Source organism: Ambystoma mexicanum, chromosome 2p, assembly GCF_040938575.1.
Source record: "Ambystoma mexicanum isolate Mex_15411 chromosome 2p, UKY_AmexF1_1, whole genome shotgun sequence".
Classification (NCBI taxonomy): domain Eukaryota; kingdom Metazoa; phylum Chordata; class Amphibia; order Caudata; family Ambystomatidae; genus Ambystoma; species Ambystoma mexicanum.
In genome coordinates this window covers 1,337,241,642-1,337,264,714 of record NC_090923.1, presented here as the reverse complement: position 1 = coordinate 1,337,264,714, position 23,073 = coordinate 1,337,241,642, and the positions used below count along the sequence as shown (strand labels likewise).

The 23,073-nt window shown below is 45.5% G+C and overlaps 1 protein-coding gene across 3 annotated transcripts in view; it reads left to right on the top strand.

Annotated features, from left to right (window-relative positions):
• The window catches only part of SLC5A10 (solute carrier family 5 member 10), a 1,126,075-nt gene that overhangs the window by 959,787 nt on the left and 143,215 nt on the right, over positions 1–23,073 (top strand). The gene's annotated exons all lie outside the window — the stretch shown is intronic.

Below are 23,073 nucleotides of genomic sequence, written 5' to 3'. Positions count from 1 at the left end.
AATTATCAGGAAGAGGAAAACAACTGAGGAGAAAAAGGGGAATGAGAGGAGTGGGATGAAAGAACAACTGAGAAGAAACAGGTATAGGAGGGTGAAATGACCTATAAGGAGGAGGCAGTGACAAAAGCTAAGAGCCAGAAGGTGGAGAAAGTAAAGATGAAAGTATGGAGGTGGTGGCAAGGGGAGAAAAGCGAAGAAGCAATGAGAAGATGGACAGCGCATGCTCTGACATGAAGGGGGAGGGAGGCACAAGAGGAGGGAAAGGAGAGCACGAATATATGCAAGAAAGCGGATATAGTTAAGCAGGAAGAGGTGTCCAAACATAGAGGTGAATAAGAAAACAGGGTGGCTGAGACCCAAGTGCTTGGAGAGGGTGTGTCAGGATCAGTGACCAGCACCAACAGAGTAAAGGCTAACAATCCCAGGACCCACCAAAATCTTTTCTAAGTTCCCCAAAAATCTGACACCTGGCAGACAGAGAAATGACTGTGGTGGTACAAGCTTCACATAGAAAGAAGAATGGCATGTTGAAATCCTCTGTGAAGGCCAAGTATTCAGCGCCAGTAAGCCAAGAAAGACGTGCTGTGTAACATAAACTGCAAATGACTAACATTTTTTACCACCAACTGGCAGAGACTAACGGGGAGGGGCAAGGACTGATGCACTAACTTCATCTAAAATGGATGATTTGTTTATGTTTAGTTTATTTCCCCCAACGTTGCATAAATTCACCCCAATGTCAAACTCTGCTGTAACCGGCTGTATATCAGTTATGTCCAAGTCCACCTCCCCTTCCTCCTCACCTGTTTCTTCTGAGGAGCTTCCACGTTGACGGGGCTTTCTTTTGGTCTTCTTTTTTTTGTGAAGAGAAATGGTCTTCCGCAGTAGGCAGCCACCCTGATTCCCTTGTAAACAGGGAAGCAGGGGACCCTTCCTCCACAGAGACCACAAGAAGAGGAAGAAAAGCAACAGCTTAAAAAACCCTCTTCTAGCGGATCTGTACCAGTGCGATACAGGTAGGTAGGATTCTTTCCAGTTCTGATGATCGATAAAAATTCACAAGCCCCAGAAACCTCTGCACTTCTTTGACGGAACCAGGCTTGGGCCACTGTAGAATGGCATCGACTTTGGAGGGATCCATCCTTATGCCTTCCGGAGATAGAATGAATCTAAGGTAGGGGACTTCAGAAACTCAGAAGACACATTTGGCGGGGTTGGCCTTTAAATGATTATCCTGTAGCCTTTGTAGTACTTGGTGAAGATGAGTAGTATGTAATTGAGTATCCTTGGAAAAAGCCAAGATGTCATCTAGGTAGATGATGGTACAATGGAACAGGAGATCCGAAAATGTGCGGTCCATAAAACGCTGAAACACTGAAGGAGCATTCACTAAACCAAACGGCATCACACAATACTTGAAGTGACCGAATGGTGTACGGAACGCCATCTTCCACTCATCTCCGGTGTGTATACGTAGCAGATGGTAAGCTCTTCTGAGGTCAATCTTGGAGAACATCTTGGCTCCTTGTACAGCCTCCAGAATGTCTTTGATTAGGGGCATGGGATACCGATCTCTGATAGTAACCTGATTGAGTCTCCTATGGTCTATACAAGGCCTCAGTTCACTCGATCCCTTTTTGGGAACTAAAAACAGGGATGCCCCGGCAGGAGAGTGGGAATGACGGATGAGGCCGTGTTGGAGATTAGAATCCAGGTATTCTTTAAGCACCTCTTTCTCCCGTAAGGACAGGGAGAACATGCGCCCAAAAGGAACAATGGCATTAGGTGTCAGATTAATGGCACAATCCTCCGGCCTATGGGGAGGTAACTCTTGAGGGGCCTCATCCTGAAAAACCTTCTGGTATTGACCAAACTCCTTGGGTATATTGTTGATCTTCAAAACCTCCCTAGTTATGGAAGGATCTGGAAGGGTGTGGACCGTGGCCTGCTGATTAATAGAGGAACAGGATTGCCAACAAAACTCAGAAGAGAACGAAAGCTGGTTCCTCTTCCAGTCAATGAGTGGATTGTGCTTTCTTAGCCATGACACTCCCAGGATAACGGGGAAGTGAGCTGCCCTGATAAGGTCAAATTGAATTGACTCGGTGTGGTGGAGAATCTTCATTACCAGTGAGGAGGTGGTATGGGTGATGAGACCAGAACTCAGCGGTTTTCCGTCGACTCCCTCCACCTTTTGGTCTTCTTCTTTTTCCAGCCTAAGGATGCTGGTCTTGTCTGCCCACAAAATGTCCATAAAGCATCCTGCTGCCCCACAGTCCAGCAGGGCCAACACCTCACAGGTCTGACTTGGGAGACACAACTGGACCGCTATTACCATGAGCCGGTTATCCTCAGTGGTGTTGGCTGGAGAGATATACAGCGACACATAGGGACTTGGGAAACCCCCTCGGTAACTTGTCCCTACTAGTTCCGAGGGGTGGCGTTTCCCGACCGTCGGGGAGGTACATCAGGGCAATCCCTCAGGATATGTTGATTTTACCCACAATACATGCACAGATTGTTGTCCCTGCACCGTTTACGTTCTTCCGGAGAAAGAGGTCCTCTGGTTGTCCCAATTTGCATAGGTTCTTCCTTACTTTCTTTACTTTGACAGGTGGGAGTGGAGGTGGAAATGTTAGGTTCCAGTGGATTAGGAAATCCCCGGTTCTTACGGCGCTCCGAACGCCTTTCAGATATACGGAAGTCCAAAGGTCACTAAGTGTAGCTGGCCTTGGAACCCTTGCTAGTTCGTCCTTTAAGTCCTCTCTTAGTCCCCGACGAAAAATTGTGAATTGTGCATTTTCTTGCCAACCTGCATCAGCAGCCACTCTTTTGAAGCGTGAAATATAGGACAGCAAATCAGAATTACCTTGACGTATATCCAAGAGTTGCTCACTGGCCACCACGGCCGTCTCCTGTCTTTCGAAGGCCGTTTTAAACTGGGCTGTGAATCAGGAATAGTCCTGCAACAAAAGACTAGCACTAGTCACAAGAGGGGCTGCCCAGGATAAAGCATTCCCAGTTAAGTTAGAGATCACAAACCCAATGCGTGTCTGATCCGTGGCATATGTCTGGGGTCTGAATTCCTTGAATTTATGGGGAGACCCATCGTATTTGCCACAAGACAGCGGCATGGGGGTAAATCGCTGCGATACTGTTCATAGCGATCGACTCTCTGTCTAAGGGCAGTGTTCTCGGCCTTGACAGCCTGTAATTCTTGAGTCAAGTTGTGGACTGCGGAAAGGAGTTCCTGGACTTGTTCTGGAGATGCCATGATCTGGTCTTTTTAGTGTTGCAAACTGTCAAACTCTGCTGTAACCGGCTGTATATCAGTTATGTCCAAGTCCACCTCCCCTTCCTCCTCACCTGTTTCTTCAGAGGAGCTTCCGCGTTGACGGGGCTTTCTTTTTGTCTTCTTTTTTTTGTGAAGAGAAATGGTCTTCCGTGGTAGGAAGCCACCCTGACTCCCTGGTAAACAGGGAAGCAGGGGACCCCTCCTCCGCAGAGACCACAAGAAGAGGAAAAAAATCAACAGCTTAAAAAAACCTCTTCTAGCGGATCTGTACCAGTGCGATACAGGTAGGCAGGATTCTTTCCAGTTCTGATGATCGATGGGATGGATGGAGTGGCAAGGTGTCCCAGGAAGCGTGGATGCAGATGAGAATACGCTGAAGATATGGAAGTCTGGAGAGTGTGCCAGGCGAGCGAATCCGGAATGACAGCGTGGAGTAAACAAGCCGTAAAGGAAGGCACCCGAACTATACCCTGCAGCGCGGCCCGAGGAGCGGGAACGCTAGAGAGAAACTGGAGAACCAGACAACAGAGAGAAGAGGGGAAACGGAAGGGCAGAGACAGGGAAAGCCAAGAAGGAGAGAAAGGGAGAGAGGGATCAAGGAGGAGCGAGCAGAACGGGGAAACCGCCGCCAAGTCTACAGAGAAGCGGGAAAGAGCGAGCAGGGCTCAGTAACGGGAGTAAAGCAAGAGGAAACAATGTAGAAGTACACGGAGCGGAGCACGGCAACAAACCGAAAAGGCAAAGTTGCAACGTGCCGAACCGGAAACAGAGGCGGGACTAAATAGGAAAACAAGACAGACAAGAAAGACTAGACCGTGAACCAGGAAGTAAGAGGGCTGGAATGGAACATTCTAATTGCAGCACCAGCGCCAAGCATTCCAAAGACGCCAGTGAGACCTGCGGACTGGCGGAGGCGTGACACCTAATCCCTTTGCCTTTCTGTTGCTTAATAAAGACCCTTAAACCGTGGTACCTTGAATTCGAGTTGTCTATTGATCCCGGGCTATAACACCCCATTTCAGAAGTCTCAATTTTGCTTTTAATGCGTGTGTCGTTAATGTTCGATAAACGAATTTGATTCTCAAAGCAGAATCCCCTGCAACTCCCAGTGTTGTTTCCCAATCTTTGCTCTTTTCCCAAAAAGCCAATACAATGTTCTTCCCCCCTCACGTCAAGATTGCTCATGATAAGACAGATTACAAAGAACATGCAGTGTGCTCGAAGTTCTTTATTCTTCATGGCTACTGCAAAACCACATTCATGGCTCATTTACAGAGAACACTATACTGTCTGATTCATGGAATTATTTGCGTGAAAAACGCAGATTTGCGCGCCTTTCTGCCCGAAAATCCCCATACTTCAAACAGGGATTTTCGGGCAGAAAGGCGCGCAAATCTGCGTTTTTCACGCAAATAATTCCATGAATCGGCCCAATAATCTGTAGAGCAGCGAGATCTTACCACAGCAGTAACCAGTCATTGCTGTAGACTGTAGCAGTGGGCGATTCCTCCAGCAGTGCCAGGTCAGACCTATGGGATCCCACCATTATATGCTTCCAGCAGAAGTACACTAACAGGTCTAAAGAGCACCAGCAGTGCCTTATAAGTCACGTGCAAGCCCAGCCGTGGGATCTTCTCCAGATATGCAATGTCTGTGCAATAGGAATCCAGTAGTGTGTGAGCCTCTGGCACAAGTACACGCGATGCGCAGTGCCCTCGCAGTGCCATAGAACTCTACTGGGAGGATGTGCACACTGATGGGGCTCTGTATCACTGACAGGGCACTGCTGGAAGTAGGAGAGGGAAGGTGACAAACTAGGGTTATTTCGGTTGAAAGTAGAGGATTGGGGAGCATGGCACCTCTAAGAGCTTCACACTTTTTGTGGCTCAAATTGGAGTCCTGCGTAATTAGGCAGTGGGACCTGTTACGTTTACACTTTTGTGCAAACGGGTGCCTGTGGCCTAATTTTCTTCCTTTGCATGGCGGAGTGCAGAAGTGTAGTGTAGAAAGATGGCGTCCACGCTTGTACGGCACTCTTTTACCCTCCGCTGTGCAAATGAAGTAAATGCTGCCTGCCTTGTACGCATGGCAGGCAGCACTTGGATTGCTATGGAGTCCGCCTTCTTTTTGCTTGTGTAAAAAGGAGCTGGACTCCATAGACACCCACAGCATTTCCGCCAACATGAAAATCCATGCTAGTGCTGAAGCTTTAGTATTTGTGTGGTGGAGAGGAAGGGATTAGCAGAATTGTAACGTATGATCCGCCCCACCTCTCTGTGTTGTATCTTGCATAGTATGAATGAGGTCTGAGTCAGTGTGATAGCTGTGTTGGAATGCTAGGGGAGCCTGGAGTGTTGGGGCACCTGGGGATTCCAAAGGGGACGGTTAAGGACTTGGAGCTGGGCAGGGAACCAGGGAAGAAGCTACTGATGATCTCTCTCTCCTATATTCTATACTGAACCTGTAACCAAGACAATAAAGTGTATTTCCTATTTTCTACATACCTGAGTCAGCCTGGTTCCTGCTCCTTGTTATTACTGGCTCAGGGCAGATCCTGCAGGAGGCAGGATACATCACTCTGCCATACAAATGTGGCAAATGGAGTTCACATAAAAGAAATGTTTAAAAGCCTGACGCAAGGCTATTACGCATTTTTGCTTATCTTACGCCCCATCCTATTTGAGCTCGTTTGTATCTAAAAGGATGGGACTCTACCTGAGAATCACTTAAAAGCAATGAGGACCCCCCCCCTCCTCAGCCTAATCCAAACCAGTGAAGAAAGTGACTTTGACCTGAACTGACAGGGCCCCCTGAGGAGGGGAAGAGTGTTGATGAGAAGAGAAGCGAGTACTGGGAGGCATGTGTACTGTGTTGGGACCCAAGATGACAATACCTGCTTTTATGTGGCTTTAACACCCCTTTCCAAGGTCTGGAATGGGGATAACGGCCTGGCAGCCACGTTAACGGCCCGAGGGTGGATAACGAGTACTCCGGGACATTAGCCCCCACCCCCTTTTTCCAGCTCTTGAAACGTGGTGTTAACACCATTAGCACTCCGTGTTACCAAAACGGTAACCCAGGGTGCTAAAAAAATAGTATTTTTGTTCATTCAACTGGACACTGCGCATTTAATTTCAGCCGTCCGAAAATTTCGAATGGCTGACGATTTTGACCAAATCCCCCATTCGTGGCATTGTAGTGAACAAGGGCAGCGGGGCTGTACCCCGCACCCTTGCTCACTATAATGCCAGCACGTGCTGCTGGGCAGCCGTTTGCGTAAAGTTTAAGAAAATAAAAGGACCTTGCAGCGCCGGTTCCCGATCACGGAAGTGAATGGGAACAGGCATCGCAGGGACACAGCGAGTCGGTGGCACACAGCCGCAAGGTAAGTAAGGGGGAATGGGAGTGGGTTATGTATTTGTTTTGGTTTGTTTTATCATAACAGCTAAACCGTATTTTTGCCCGAGGGTTTTTTCGGCCGCATTTTTTTCCGTTACAGTAAAACAACCCAAATCCGAGATTTCTGCCTGGGATCCGCAGAACCTGAATTACTGCGTCCTCCACCTGGGCTGCTAATTTAGCAAAGTCACAAGAACCTCTAATTTGAACAAAGAAGAAATGACTCAACTAATGACCTATAAATTAAGAGTTGGTGGCCTATAAACCAAGAAAAGAGAAGCTATGCTTTCCACGCGCCAAAAGGATGTTTTCCTGGGCTCCAGATTGTCCAGATGACCCTTGCTCTCAATCCCTTAACAATACTCCAATTATCCCATCATACCACAGTTAGAAATGTTCTTGCCTTTGGCAGGCCGAGGAAGGCGAAGGGGCAGTTTCCTGCGCCAAGTATCCCCTCCCTGCTGTGCTTGGAGGGGCACTGCAAGATTAGCCTGTTGGTTGCACCCTCGAGCTGAGCTGTGAGAAAAACACTAGTTGCGGGGACTGTGCAGGGTAAGGGTCCCCCAATTAAGTCCGTTTGCAGGCCCCACCTATTGTTGTGTGACTCTGGTTAATGCAGGTGGCAGGGTCAACGTCCTGTGGTGATGGTGGGAGCGTCATTCTGTCAGAGAGGTACAGTTTATGTTTATGTTTAACATTTATATAGCGCAACCAGGTACCCTAAGGCTTAAGGGCGCTGTGAAACGTAAAACAAAACAAACAGAACTAAAACAGAAAAGTTGGACCTGAGTCTAAAATAGACTCCAGAGCATGAATCAAACACGCACAGGATCAGGCAAGAGTCAGAAGTGATTTATACAAAAAGAGCAGTTTTCAGCCCCTTTTAAATATTTCCGTTGAAGAAGTGGTCCTCAATATGGCTGCTAGCGAATTCCACTTAAGAAAGGGCTGCCGAGGAGAATGCTGAGTCCCTGGATTTTTTTGTTTTCAAACGTGGCATAGCCAAGGTGTTGGAATCATCCGATCGAAGGGATCTAATGTTGTTTTTTACCATGACTAATTCTTGCAGATGGAGTGGCATGACTCCATGTATGCATTTATGTGTGATGAGGAGAAGCCTGAACACAACCCTGGCCTGCACAGGTAACCAATGTAAACTACGACGAGCTTCCGACACGTGGTCTCTTCTAGACAGACCTTTCACTACCCTAACTGCACCCTTTTGTATGACCTGTAACCTATGAACATCTGATAACGGCAACCCCACAAGGAGACTACAACAATAGTCGATCCTAGATCCAATTATGGCTCTTGCCAGGGTTTCGGAGTTTGATTCTGAGATAAAAGGTCTAAGGCAGCGAAATAACTTGAGAAAATATGAGGCCGATGAAACGAGACTATTCACTTGGGCAGTCATATTCAGGTTTTTGTCGAGATAAATGCCGAGGGTTTTTACCTTGCTCATGACCTCAATATGGCAGCTATCTATGAGGAACGACTTATAGCTAGGACCTAACTTCTCTAATTTGGACTCTGAGCCGATAAGTAAAAGCTCTGCTTTGGCGCTATTAATGGCTAAGCCATTTATCACCATCCAATTTTGAATTTTTTTTATAGATCTCATTAATTCTTTGTTCATCTTCCACATGGAATCAGGATATGGGGATGATACATTGGGTGTCATCCGCATAATTTGCAAATATGATCCCCTCTTTCTCCAGCATCTGGAAGAAGGGGATCATAAATATATTATAGAAGCACGGCGACACGCTGGCTCCTTGAGGGACCCCGTACGTAAGTATTGTCGGTTTTGCTTCGGCGATGTCACTGGCCACTCTATTTTGTCTGTTCTTCAGAAAGGAGATGACCCAATTTGTTGCTTCAGTGCAATCATCCAGGGTGAAAGTAAGATTGGGATTTCGGAAAGTCATCTGTTGCTATGGCAATGCTGATGTCGGGTCGACCATGTTGGGTAGGGCGGCTGCATTTGATTGGTGGGCCCTAGTGTATATTAGGTGAGCTCTAATGCAGGGCAGTTGGTGTGACAACAGCCTGTATGAGAGAGCTCTGGATGGGAAAGTATTTTGCAAGGACATATGTCCTCATCATCCAGGTCCTCTGAAAGAAATGGAAAAAGATTAAAGGGAAATTGTCATCTCTCCTAAAGGAGATTGTTCAAAATGTTTAGGAACACAATTAAACAAAAGGGGATAAAGAAGACAAATTGAAGATACTCTCCCTCTTCTTCATCCTGTAGTTCATCTTCCTCCTCTTCCTCTGATTAATTTCAGGAGTCACTTCCCTCCTAAGAGGGTGAGCAAAAGGGGGAAGTGGCTTCAGTCCTCATAAAGGTTGCACATTATATGGGATTCTTAGATCTTGAACCCCCCTGCTGCTGACAAAACAACCACAAATCCACCGCCCCCGTTCAAGCACACCTTGAAGTCTGGGCTACACCTTCTATCGTTGGTGAAGGATGAGACACTTAAGGAGTGGAGAGAGCTAGCTGGTAGTTGGCTGTTCCTATATTTATGGCCAAGCTATATCCTTTGACAGGGCCTGGACATGGACAAGTCTCTTCCAGTGACTTTAATTCAGATGGATTCAATTCTGCTCATCCTAGTGAGTAGGTCATCCAGAGCCTCGGAAAAAGCCATTAAGGATACTACAGATAGGAAAGTGGATAGGGCTCTAAAGAAGGTCTATGGAGAAGCACACCTGGCCATTGGGGCAGTGACATAGTCATTGTACATGGCAGGGACAGTCATGCAGGTGCCTAAGAATATCCAAGGCCTTACATAATGGTACTGACCCCATTCCAATGCTACAAGTCAACAGGACTCAGAGATAGAATTTATGTTGAATCGTGCATATGATGGGGTCAAGGCATCTGCGATGGTCATGGGGTTCTCCATTGCGGGGTGACGACATCTACACATTAAGGATTGGCCTCAGGCTCCCATCAAAAGGTTACAGCCACGAGGATCCCTTTTGAAGGCCTGCTGCTTTTCTGTGATACCTTGGAGGACAACGTTCACATAGTATTCAAAGTCAACAAGCATCCATGGAAGTTGGGAAAGACATCTGAGAACAAGTCCAAACCCTCCTAACCCAGTAAGAGGCATTATAAATCGAGACATTCTTTCTCTTCAGCAAGCTTAGTAGTATGGGAGTAAGACAGAATTGACAGCAAAAAGACAGAAAGGCGTTGTCTGCCCAGAAGACATCCAGAATCCAGACCAGTAGGAGGGCAGGTGTGAGGGTTCGACTAGAGTTGGGCCAAGGCCTCTACGGATTCCTGGGTCAACAGGTTGATCCGGCGGGGGTAATATATTAAAGGAGTCAATGTTACAGTCAATTCGAAAACTTCTTCAGAAAAACGCCATTTTGAGGGTCCCCAAGAAACAAGAGGTAGGGACCAGGGGTTTCTATTCCATAGTCTTATGGTACCCAAACCAATTGGGAAAGTCTGGCTCATTCTGGACCTAAAGAGACTAAAGCACTTAAATTTCAAGAAGCATTTCAAGATGGAGTGTCTTCAGGGGGCAATTTCCCCGATCCATGAGGGGAATTATTTAGCTTCACAGGATCTGGGAGCGGCCCATTGCCATATTCCAATCTGGAGAACTCATCAATAATACTTACGGTTTCCAATAGGCAAGGACTATTTAAGTTCAGGGCACTCATGTTTGGTATGGAGTCGTCTCTGAGCATTTCTACCAGAGCCTTGGGGCTGGTAGTGTCATAAATTCACTAGTAGGCCATCCATTTGTTATTCTATCTAGATGATTGTCTATTTAAAGCATCAACACAGGATCAGTTCCATTGGAATGTATGTCAGTGGGCTTCCTGATAAATTGAGAACATTCCAAGCTATTACCATCTAAGGACCTCAATTTACCAGGGAACAATTATTCACAGCAGAGGGGAAGGTGCTTCTGCCGGAAACCAGAGCAGTCAACCAGGAGTCAGCCCTCCATGCTCTCCTATGCAGTCGTCTGGTGCCTGCGAGAGACATTTTGCAATCTCTGGGGCACATGGTGTCCTGCGTTTTCCTGTTTTGTTGTATTTGCCTGCACAAGACCACTTCTGTTCCATCTGCCCTAGAACTGAAAGACTCCCAGAACTTCGAGGCTCTCCTTCGTGTGTCAGGGTCTTTGAAAGCCAATCCGAGCTGATGGTTCCAAAGCGGCAACCTATTCAGAGAATTTCTGCTCAAGATGCCCTTGTGGCCATTGTTTTTACTGACACCAGCAAAGTGGGTTAGGGTGTGGTTGTGGAGGGGCAGATGCACAAGGAGAAGTGGTTGGAACCGGAAGCCCATCACTCCTCCAATTGGAGAGCTCTGGCGGTAGTTCTTCGTGCTCTGAAGTTCTAATCCCCTGATTCGTCTGGGAAGGGCAGTGACTCTGCAGACAGACACTACCACGGCCCTGCCGTATACCAAGAAACAGTGGAAGGACTTGCTCCAGAAGGCTAGAACAGCCTGTTCTGGAATTGGGGTCCTGAGCTGAACTGAACCTATCCTCTATCAAGATAACCAATATCAGGGGCAAGGACCATCTGTAAGCAGAGATTTTAAGCAGGAAATTCCCTTCTACTTCAAGGGAACTCCTCCCAGAGACATTCCTCACTGTGTGCAGGAGGTTCAGCATTTCCAGGTTGGATCTTTTTTGCCCCCCCCCTCCGAGAATGCCAAACCCAGAGGTTCTGTACTAGGTTCCCTTGTTGGGAATGGCAGATTACTGCGCTGCAGATTTGGTCAAAGGAGAATTGGTCGCAATTCTTTTTTCTTTTGACGAATTTTGCTGCATATATATATCGAGGGTGGGTTTAGGGAAATCATTATTGTAGTGGGTTTAAGAGGGGATGCAGGGGGTCTACACCCTCATATATGTGGCAAAATCCACCTGTCAAAAAGAAAATGTGACCAATTCTCCTTTGACTAAATGTATTCAATGTAATCCCCATAAATTCCCTTGTCAGGAGGCCTGAGCAGAGGATGCAATGGCTATTCAGTGGGTGAAAGGCCTGCTGCATGCATTTCCTCCTCTGCCTTTGCCCCCAAAAGTAGCACTGAAGATCTCAGACTCTGCAGCAGAGGTCATTCTGATAGCTCCTGTTTGGCCTAGCAGATCCTGATTTCCCTTAATTCTGGACTTAGCAGTTTCCCCAGGTGATCTTCCAAATCATCCTTATCCCTTTTTAGGATTTCGGGCGGGGAATCGAAGAAAGCCAACTTGGTGAGCTTGTTAATTGAGCAGCAGAAACTTTGGCAATATGGCCTCTCAGGAGGTTTAGCTAGGGTGATCCTGAATGACAAGATTCCATCCACTCTTAAGAATTATAATAAGCACTTGAAGAACTTCCAGAACTGGTGTGAACAGAAAAAAACATTCTGGACTTTAAATGTTTTTTCACTGATCTTCGTCCGTTTTTGCAAGAGGCATTGGACTTTGGGTTTGAAGTCTCTAACCTTTGGGCCCACTGGGAAAAAATAAGATCATTCGGGGAACAGAGGGCATGGGAATGTGGCTTCCTGTCTTCTGAAACGCTTTTCTCTCTTTAGACCATTGTTCCGATAGCCCTTGCAGATGCTCCATGTGAGCCTACTGAAAGCATTTCCCTGAAATTCTTTACTCGTAAGACTTTTTTTGGTTTCCATAACCTCTGCCAGAAGGCTTGGGGAACTTGGGACCTTAGTGTGCAAGGCCTCCTATCTCAAGGTGCAAGATGATGCTCTATTTCTTAGATGTGACACACCCTTCCTTCCCAAAGTTATCTGTCTTATTGTTCTCCCCTCTTTTCTGTCCGTTCAATGAAGTGTCATGGTATTGATTGGATTGTGGGGAGGAAAGTCCAGATGTAGCTTGAAGATCAGGGTCTGTTAGAATATCAGAAAGCTTGTTTGTGACCTTTTGGGGATCAACCCTAGGCAGGAAGACTGAAGTACTGACTATTAGCAGATGGGTCAGAGTCATGGATTTCTCCTTAGTGGGGATTCCTGGCCACCCAGAATTTAGGGAATGTCAACCAGGGAGATGGATGCCCCTTTGACTGAAGCAGAGAGGGTGTCCATGCAGGGCTGTTGCAAAGCAGCTATATCTGTGAATCTGAACACCTTCATTAAGCTCTATAGGTTGAATTTGCACAATCAAAACTCAGGTGTCTTTTGTGTTGGAAGTATTGAGTGCAGGAACTCATGGAGCAGACTGGTTGATGTCAGCTCAATAAATTGGCGTTGGGTGGTGTTACAAGTCAGAGGGTTTCATCCCTTTTACCACCAAAAGAAATGTCCCTCCAATACCAAAATCAAGGCAGTTCTCAAAGGTTTCCACAACTCCACCTGTTCCAAATCCTAACATAGTACATAATCCATAAATCTTTGCACAATGTCCCCACAAAATATATGAATAGTACTATGATGAGGAAGGAGAACAAGTGAACAATGGTGCTTCTACTGGCACGAGGAAGCCCCTTGAGGATGGAATGGTCGGATTGAAAAACCATAATCAACGGTCTAGTCTTTTCTCCATCACCAAAATCAAGCAGGAGATCAAAATGGAGGATGGACAAGAGCTGTAGAGAAGCAGTCGGAGCAGGAGAGGCAGTAGGAGAAGTGGTGGAAGTCGATTGCCACGAAGAGATCCTCAAGCATCAGCTTGGATGCGGAAGGAACCTGCAGTCGACAGCGTGGGAATTGAAGGGCTAAATCAAATGGCATCCCGTGGGAACCTTGAAGGCTCTGGGGTGGCATTACCCTAATTGTTCGAACACAATTGTTCGAATGACCGAATTGACCGAAAGTCAAGGGTCCGAAATTGACATTTGCACAATTGACCGCATATGCGGGGGGTTTCCCCGCATATATGTAACAATTGACCTTCACAATTCGGTCAATTGTGCAAAGGTCAATTGTAATTCGAACAATTGTAGTTCAAACAATTCTTATTAAATCTCTGGAGTGGAGGCGGCATGTGAGAGCGCCAGCCCAGGAACTCCCATATAGCTTGGCGAGTTGGGGAGTGGACAGAACTAGATGCTGTGGCTGTGAGGCACTGCCGACACACAGAAGGAGAGGAAAATAGTCCTCACACCGGTCATCTTGGAGGGCAACACCAGTGAGCAGCAAGGCTGCAGGAGAAAGACGCCGGGAATGAAAAGCCAGGTTGGGCTTCATCCCACTGAGGAGAGCGAGAGCGCTCGTAACCTCCAGCAAGGAGAAGCCGCCCGAACTCTGTGGGAGAAGCGGAGAAGATAGGAGGTGGAGCAGCGGTAACCCAGAGAAGCACGGAAAGCTGGTGGGCCAAGAGAGAAGGGATGGGGCACTCGGGCTGATGTGCATGAACTGTGAGCAGTACAGAAAGAAGTAAGAAATCACAAACTGTGAAGCCTGAGAGAAAGAAAGGGCCATACCCCTTATCCTTTGAAATTGTTGAATAATTGAGTATAAATGTCCTGACAGGAGATTATAACAGGTGAATAACGTATCTGAGATTTGTACTCATAAAGCGGAAGTGAAGGTCCTGGCAGGAGAGTATATCAGGCAAGCTGGAGAAGTGGAAATAAGACAAAAAGGAAGAGCAATACCCCTTTCTTCAGAGGAACTGTATGAAAGACCTGGCAGAGGAGTATACCCCGGTGTCTTGCAAGTCTGGGACCCGCACACAAGTGAAGAGACTCAGGCGAAGGGAATCACCTTGTAAATCGAGTGGAATTTTATGTTCCTTTGTGCATTGTCCTTTGAATTATATGTTGGGAATGAACCGAAACAAATGTCCTAAATAAAGAGCACAGGAGAAGGAGAAAACCAGTTCTTCGAGCGGAATCTTACTTTTTGGAACAATACTTTTGAGTAAAAAAAAGCAAGGCTACCGTTTGACAGCCAAGTGACAGTTTTCCACTTTTGCACATTTTTAGTTGAGTTTATAGAGTGAGGGTCGGATTAGGCTTTGGACTCAGGATGGAGAACTTTATTTTGGACATTCCGACGCCAACACTTTTAGGATTAGGGAAAGTTAGGAATTTTTCCCAATCCCCCTTTGCTTTACCAGCAATCCTGTGTCTGTCTCCTACTTCCGACTCCTTACAGTGGTGAGCATGACATCAAGTTGCTGTATGTTTTTCTTTTGGCTCATCCATTCTGAAGTTGATATATCTCACGTATACCTACTGGGACAAGGAAGAGTGACATAGAGGCAAAACTCAGATTATTTACCAGTAATCTTTATTACTCCTAGTCCTGCTCTTCATCACAGTACACCCCTCTAGCTCCCAGCATGGATGGAATGGGCTGAAGCAGTGGTCATTAACTGGGGCATGCTTGGATACTGGAAATATTGAACTCCCAGAGGAGGGGTGGGCCATACACAAAACAAGAATAGAAATTGAAGAAGGATTCCTGTGAGTTAGGTGGGTCACCTCACAAGTAAGTATGGTGACGAGGAAGAGCAGCACTTGCAGGAAATAAGATTACTGGTAAGTAGTGCAATCAGTTTATTCTCTGGTCCATGAAACCATTGCAAACCCAATAATGCCTCGGAAACAGTATTTGATGTTGCCCTATGCTCGATGCAGACGCGTTGGTGCGCTTTGGATGCACAGGTAAAAGCAATACACGTGTTATGCCATAATCAGGGGCCAGACGATACAACCTTCGCTCTAAAGCAAAAAATGGAGCAGATATATTTAGCACATATTTTACTGCTTAGAAAATAGGGAAAGAAGCAAACAGGTTTAGGCCCAATCCGTATGATCTTAAAATGTGTGCACTTGTGCAAAAAGCAAGCAGACTGTTTAATTTACTAAATTTGCTGCAAAGCATAAAGAGAAATGTAGCAAAAGCAGTTTGTTTAATGTTATGCAGCAAGCATTGTATTGTATTTGATTATTTATATAGCGCTCTTTCCCCACTTGTGTGGCCTCAATGCGCTAAAGAATAGTAAGTAAAACAGTCTGATTGCTTTTTGCCCAATTGCAAAGTATTTAGATAACAGGGATTGTGACAAAACCTCTTCTCGGCATTCCATATTATCTAAGGATTTGATACATTTTTGGGCATTGGTGCAAATATTAGATATTCTGGCCGGAGATTACAGCAAACGCACCTTGGGCTGGTGCGCATGTGAAATTCTTTGCACATTCCTGGCATGCACAGTTTCAGTCCTTGGGAACACTGGACCCGGTTTGACACCCCCAAGACTTCAACGCGGGTGCTCCCTTGGGTGAGTGCGTTTGTTTCAATGTGAGCTCCCCTCGCGTGACTGAGAACGTAAAAGGTGTGGGGGGTAGGGTTGCAAGGAAATGGTTATTTTTTCAGCTATTGCGTCCTGTTTCTGAGAATTATACTTGGCTGTATCCGTGTTTTACTTTCAAGCACAGTTTTGAGCCAAGGCATCATGAGACGGGTCAGTCTGAACCAAAATGAACAGCTTGTGGCAGCCTGCGTTCCCTTTTTATCTCCATGGAACATTCTGTTTGCCGCTGCGGTCCAATCAGCAGCGGTCACTAAACATCAACATATTTGCTGACCACGACGAAATCTTTTCAACAAAAGAGCTGCGTAGTCGGCACGTGCTTTTATTGTGGCTGTTTTGCATACTTCCTCCTATAGACATTCAGCACCAATCCACAATAATCAGCCGGTTTGGGCATAACTTCTTTTCTTTAATTTAATTGTGTTAATAGTAAACCTCACTGTTTGACCTCTATCACCAGAATCAACAGGGGGGTGCACAAATCAAGCATGTCTTTCCTTGTCCGCCCCTGGATGCTTCCTTTTGATTAAAAACCCCGACTATCACAATTCTTACCCAGCCCTGAGTTCTCAGTGTCAGCGGCTGGCGTCCATTCCACGGAGTCAGCTGACTGTAGTTCCCAATGGCAGCCAGTGATTAGTTCCCAATGGCAGCCAGTGATTGTTTTTAATTTGAGGTACATATATGTTTCACGATAAAAAAAAAAAAGAACGCACGAACGACCAAGCGTAGCGAGGGAACCGGACCCAACCAAGGCCGGTTCAGGGGGAGGAGGGATTCCCTCCACCATGCACATTTTAAAAAGAGTGCGTTGAAATAGTGTTTTTTAAAGCATACTTTCTGTGAAAAAGTGGCTCAAAAGCCGTGCAGTTTGCAGTCGGTGTTTAGGGTAACACATGAAAGAATCCAAAAGATGCAAGTAACCAATATTGCATAGAAGAACTTTCCAACTCATTTTCATGATGATTTTGCCCTCATTTTAGGACAGTATAAAAAAACATGTCCATGAAGACTGCACCAATATATGCCATTAGTACCATATAAAAACATACTGAAATAAATCCAGACCAGCTGCACCAGTGAACGCCAGTCTAGCTATGTACTAACACTCCTAATGTTTGCTTTACTCTTGATGCCCAAAACAAATCCTATGTCAAAACTATAACAATGTAACCAGCCTGACTGCAGCAATGCAGGCCAGTCTTGTCACATAATAACACTGATTGTGTTTACTTTATCCTGTATACCCAGTAAAATGCCACAGTTGGAACTTGTAAATAGACTGGCTGTAGCAATGTAGCCCAGTCTAGCCGAGTAATAAGATGTGCCATATTTGCTTGAATCTTGATAGCCAGTCAAATTAGCTAAGAAAATGTAACAGACTGGCTGCAGCAAAATAGGCTATTCTAGCCACAAAACAGCACTTATCATGTTTGTTTTAAACTTGATGCCCGGTACAAAATGTCATGCCAGAGAAAGCAAATGTAACCAGACTGGCTGCAGCAATGTAGGACAGTCCAGCCACATAATACGTATCATGCTTCCTTTAACCTTGATGCCCAGAAAAAAATGTCATGCCCCAGTATAAAACATAACCAGATTGGCTACTGCAATGTAGGCTAGTTTCCACATAATAACACTTATCATGTTTACATTACCCTTGAAAACCCAGTAATAATACTGTGCAACAGTTGCAACTTGTAAATAGACTGACTGTAGCAATGTAGCCCAGTCTAGCCACATAATAAGACATATATTTGCGTTAACCATGATGCCCAGTCGAATGTGCTGTGCCAGAGTAAGAAAACCCAATAGACTGGCTGCAGCAACAAAGGTCATTCTAGCCACATAACAACACTTATCATGTTTGCTTTAACCATGATGTCCAGCACAAAATCCCATGCCATAGCAAGCAAATGAAACTAGGCTTGCTGCCGCAATATAGGCCTGTCTAGCCGCATAAAAACACGTATCATATTTGCTTTAACCTTAATGCCCTGTAAAAAATGCCATGCCATAGTCAGAAAATGTAACCAGACTGGATGCCCCAATGAAGTTCAGTCTAGCCACATTACAACACTTATCATGTCTATTTTATCAATTGTGCCCAGCAACAAAGTCCATGCCACAGTAATAAAACATAAGCATGTGGACTGCAGCAGCATAGGGCAGTGTAGCTACATAATAACACTTATCATGTTTGCTTTAACCATGCTGCTCAATAGAAAATGTCATGCCAAAGTTAGAAAATGTAACCAGACTGGCTGCCCCAATTTAGGTCAGTCTAGCCACACAACAACACTTATCATGTCTGTTTTATCATTGGTGCCCAGCAACAAAGTCCATGCCACAGTAATAAAACATAACTACGTGGACTGCAGCAGCATAGGGCACTATAGCTACGTAATAACACCTATCATGTTTGCTATAACACATCATGTTTGCTTTAACCATGCTGCTCAATAGAAAATGTCATGCCAAAGTTAGAAATTGTAACCAAAATGGCTGCCCCAATGTAGGTCAGTCTAGCCACATAACAACACTTATCATGTCTGTTTTATCATTGGTGCCCAGAAACAAAGTCCATGCAACAGTAATAAAACATAACCAGGTGGACTGCAGCAGCATAGGGCAGTATTTTGTACAGGGGGGTAGTCCTGTCCTCATACATTTATACTACAGTGAGTTATCATAGTAACAATTTTAACACATCTCCATCTTGAGGTTAACAACACATCACTATGTGGGCAAATAGTGATGCACAAGCACAAGTATAGACGTGTGGAGGAAACACACTATACTAACTTTGCAAATGTACTTTTTTGTGGAACTGTTGTAGAACTGTTGGTACATTTCTAAAAACACACTTCAGAATTTTGCACTGTATGGACTAAAACAAGTCAAATTCAGTGACTTCCTGTCACCACTGGACATGCAATGTTATTGAAATATGCACTAAATATTTGTAATACATGTGTCCGCTTCTTTATACGACTTACAAAGTTGGTGACAAAGTTGATTCTCTACTTGTCTTTGTTTAAATTCTCACTATTCACATTGAATAACCTATGCTTAAACATGCGGTCTAATTTTTAAGGGACACTGCAATTGTTTTTTCCAGTATTTGGATTTGTACTTTTCCTCCAATGATGCATACTTATGTAAATGTATTAACCTCAAGATGGAGATGTGTTAAAATGGTTACTACGATACCTCACTGTAGTATAAATGTATGAGGACAGGACTACCCCCCTGTACAAAATATCAACCAAGCCTTCACGTCCTGCCTGACTACAGGCTATCCCTTATGTTACAAAGGCATAGGGCAGTATAGCTACACAATAACACTTATCATGTTTGCTTTAACCATGCTGCTCAATAGAAAATGTCATGCTAAATTTAGAAAATGTAACCAGACTGGCTGCAGCATTGAAGGCCGATCTAGCCATGTGACACTTATCATGTTTGCTTGAACCTTCATGCTCAGTTAATCAATGCCACACAATGGTCAGAAAAAATAAACACAGTGACTGCAGCAATCCTGGGCAGTATCGTCATGCAGCTAGACTTGCCATGTTTGCTTTCACTTTGATGCCTGTAGAAAATGCCATGCCAAACAATTCCGACTCCCCGCACCGCCCAAATCATAGACCCGCTGCTCAGCACACACGCAACAAACCACACGCATTCATTTAGCATTTACACACATTCACTCGTTCACCTTTCCACATTCACTTTCACAAGCATACAATTTCACAGAATTCATAACATATATTCTCTCATTCACACGTGCACCCCACAAGACATACTCTTTCATTCGCACACATGCCCAAACAGACAATATTTCCTTCACACGCAACCATGAGCACATACACAGTTTGTTTTCCTTACCTGCAGCCCTAGTCTAGAATTTGCTCCGCCTAAGGACAGGCTCCCACAACGGCTCTCTGGCTTACGCACAACATGAGCAGGGACCAGCAAGCAGGCAGAGTGTCCTGGTTATTGCACATGCTGAGCCAGAGCACTCCTTGCATGATGCCCTTGGCACTCTGTGCAAAGAGGTGCAGGAGTGCCCCGTGGCGCATTCAGAACTGCAGTACCCCAGCCTGCATCCACAGTGGGCCATGCAAGACTGGGTAAGCAAAACGCCCCAGGCCTTTCATGGCCCATTGGACTTTCTCGCTGGGGTACACAAATTGTCAAAGGGAACCCAGGTTTGCCTGGAGCGCCCCCTCATCTGCTGGTAGCAGCTGTGGGAGTACTTAATGTTTTCACTGAGCTGGCGTGTCCAGAATGGGTAGGCCCATGCCCCCTCACCTATTATCGACGAGCTGCACGTGGTGCTGGACTCCTGACATTATTTGCGTCCAGGTTTTAGAGAACGTGTTTTCCGCAATCAGAATTCAGAGCACCATTCAAGGTTATAACAAGTAGAACTTTGCTACGAGTGTGGTGAGGCTCTCAGGTTTCACTTTAGACTGCAGCAAATGGTTCAATCAGGGCTCAAGAGTGTCTGAGAGGCCATCCTTCCTTCAATACCTTATTGGCATTGCCCTCCAATTCTCGTGAATTGAGCAGGCATACTTATGGGGGGCCGGGTAGGCGTGTCTTGGGGAGTGACTTGAATGAGCGGCGCAGAAACCTCAGGTGCAAAATGTTTGGAAGATATTATGGGGTAATGTACACTGCAATGGCTGATGCAATCTACATTATCCTTTGTCGTCATATCTAGTCACTGAAACAATGCAATGCAAAAGAAAGTCCCTACAGAGCCAGACTGGATTATTCATTTAAAGGTGTTTGCAACAAGGAGCTCATATCACCTATTCGAAGGTTTCTTCAGGGAGGTGCATAGACAAGCGGTGTCTGTAGACTTTGGCTCTCCATGTGTTGGAAAACTTCCATCAGCCCTAGCCAGCATACTCAATGTTGACCCCGGCTGGACAATCTACAAACAGCTGTAATGTGGAGGTAATTCCGTTACCACTGTGTAGCGCTGCATTACTGCACTGCCGTACTATAGGTTTGGTAGTAAGGTTGAGGATTTACTGCGGGATTACAAGTTTTGGTAGGTTGGTATAACTGTATATTTTTGGAGGCCACACCACTCCAGGGGGATTTCGGCAGAATTACTGCCAGTGATAATTCCGCTGGCAGTTATTCAGCTGATTTTGCCCACTAAAGCCCAAACTGTTGGCATTGCCAATGCTTGTTCTTATTCCCCTCCTGTTTTTTTTTTCTTTTACATATTTCATGTTAGCATGTGACCTACTTAGATGCAATTCTCAACTTTAGCCTGCGTCGCACAGAGATAGAAATGTGAAAGTTAGCATGTGCCACACTCTCTCAGATGGAATTCTCAAATTTAGCCTGTGTTGCATCTAGATAGAAATGTGAATGTTAGCGTGTGCCACACTTAGATGGAATAGTGAATGATAGCAAGCCTTACACCTAGACATAATTGCAAGGACAGCAATGCCAATTAACCAATCCACTGACAATCTCACCCCTCTGCATACACCTTTCAAATTCTAATCAAAGACAACCACAAGCCTACAACACCACAATCCGCACAAACTTCACTACACTGCAACAACAAAACAAACCACACATAGACTCGCCCAACAGCACATGACGTCTACCGACCGTAAAACACCCCAAGCCCAGCCAACGGACCCACCGGGTTTTGACTGCCAACAGCACATCACTGATCTCTTGCACTTTTCCAGCTTATTCCCACTAACCCAGCCCCCCCTTCCCTTTTCAGAGCCACCAGAGCGCCAGGGGACCACTCCGGTGGTGATAGTGCGCGGTACAAATATCCTTTAACATTAACATTAACATTAACATATTTTGTTTAATTTTAAAATACAGCAAAGGGAACAAAACAATACTAGAACATATTTACAAGGAGAGGCAAATGATGCCACAATTCGGCCAATATATAATAATCTCGGACTCCTCCAACTCATGGGGGTAAACATAGAAAGGGAGGGAGGGTTGGAGGAGAAAGGAACGTGAAGAGAAATAATGGCAGATGAGAAATAAAAACACCTTTGCGATCTGCCATGATCATCCATATACTTAATTGCGAGCACGCCACGTCTTTTCATATTCTTCTAGTTTGTCTTTCTTTTGCAGCGGGACTTTTTCCCTTGCATCCCGTTACATGATAGAGTGAGGATTCTATATCCATAACTCCTGTGGCGACACCAATCATTCTCCATACACAGCTGCCCCACTGAAGTGGGGTAACCATCTTCAAGGGTCCCCACCTCCAGGAAAGGTGGCCAGCGAGAGGCTGCCTCCTAAGAAGCCCGGAGGTAGATACACCACCTAAATCACTGTAATGCTTCTTTGACCCATCCAAGTACTAACGGTCCCACCAAATGTATGTTTCAGTCGTCACTTGATGATCAGAGAAAGCCGTGGGTGAGGTTTCATTAAGGATGACAATATTGCTCAGGAAGCAAACCAATTAAAAACATTTCTGGATACTCACGCGAATAGTGTGCGGAATGCCAACTATATGACACTTCATTAGAGTGAACGACTAAAACAATCTCATTTGCATTTTTATTTCTTTTTGGAATACACTTTGCAGTACATCATATTATGCCTTCGGCTCGGACCAGAAGTACGTGCTTTTAGGGAACCAAATAGCAAAGTGTTGGGTGGAACTCCCAGGTATGCCAGAGCGATGCTGGAAGTCTGCGGATTTGGACAGCCCAACTCCTTCCCCCAGTATAAACGGAGGACTCAGTCAAAGGCAAGTTCAACCTGTGGTTGATTGCAAATAAATCCAACAGGGATCAATACAAGAACACAGGTGGATTCCACTACTTCTCAACGTCTCCTGGCTCGCAGGCCAGTTTTACTCGAAAATTGTGGCATTACTCTGTCATCCCGTGGGCCCTTCTCCAAAAACCCTATCATTGTGAGGGATTGGCTCTTGAGACCTCTATTACCTATATGGCTGCCTATAGATGTTTTTCTACTGGCCCTCGAATGTCAGGTTGCTGGCCTGTCCCGTCCCCAATTCACCATCTATTGCATTGTTGAAGAGTAGTGGGCTTACCATTGGTTCTTACCCGTTGCCATCCACCCCTAGAATACTAAACT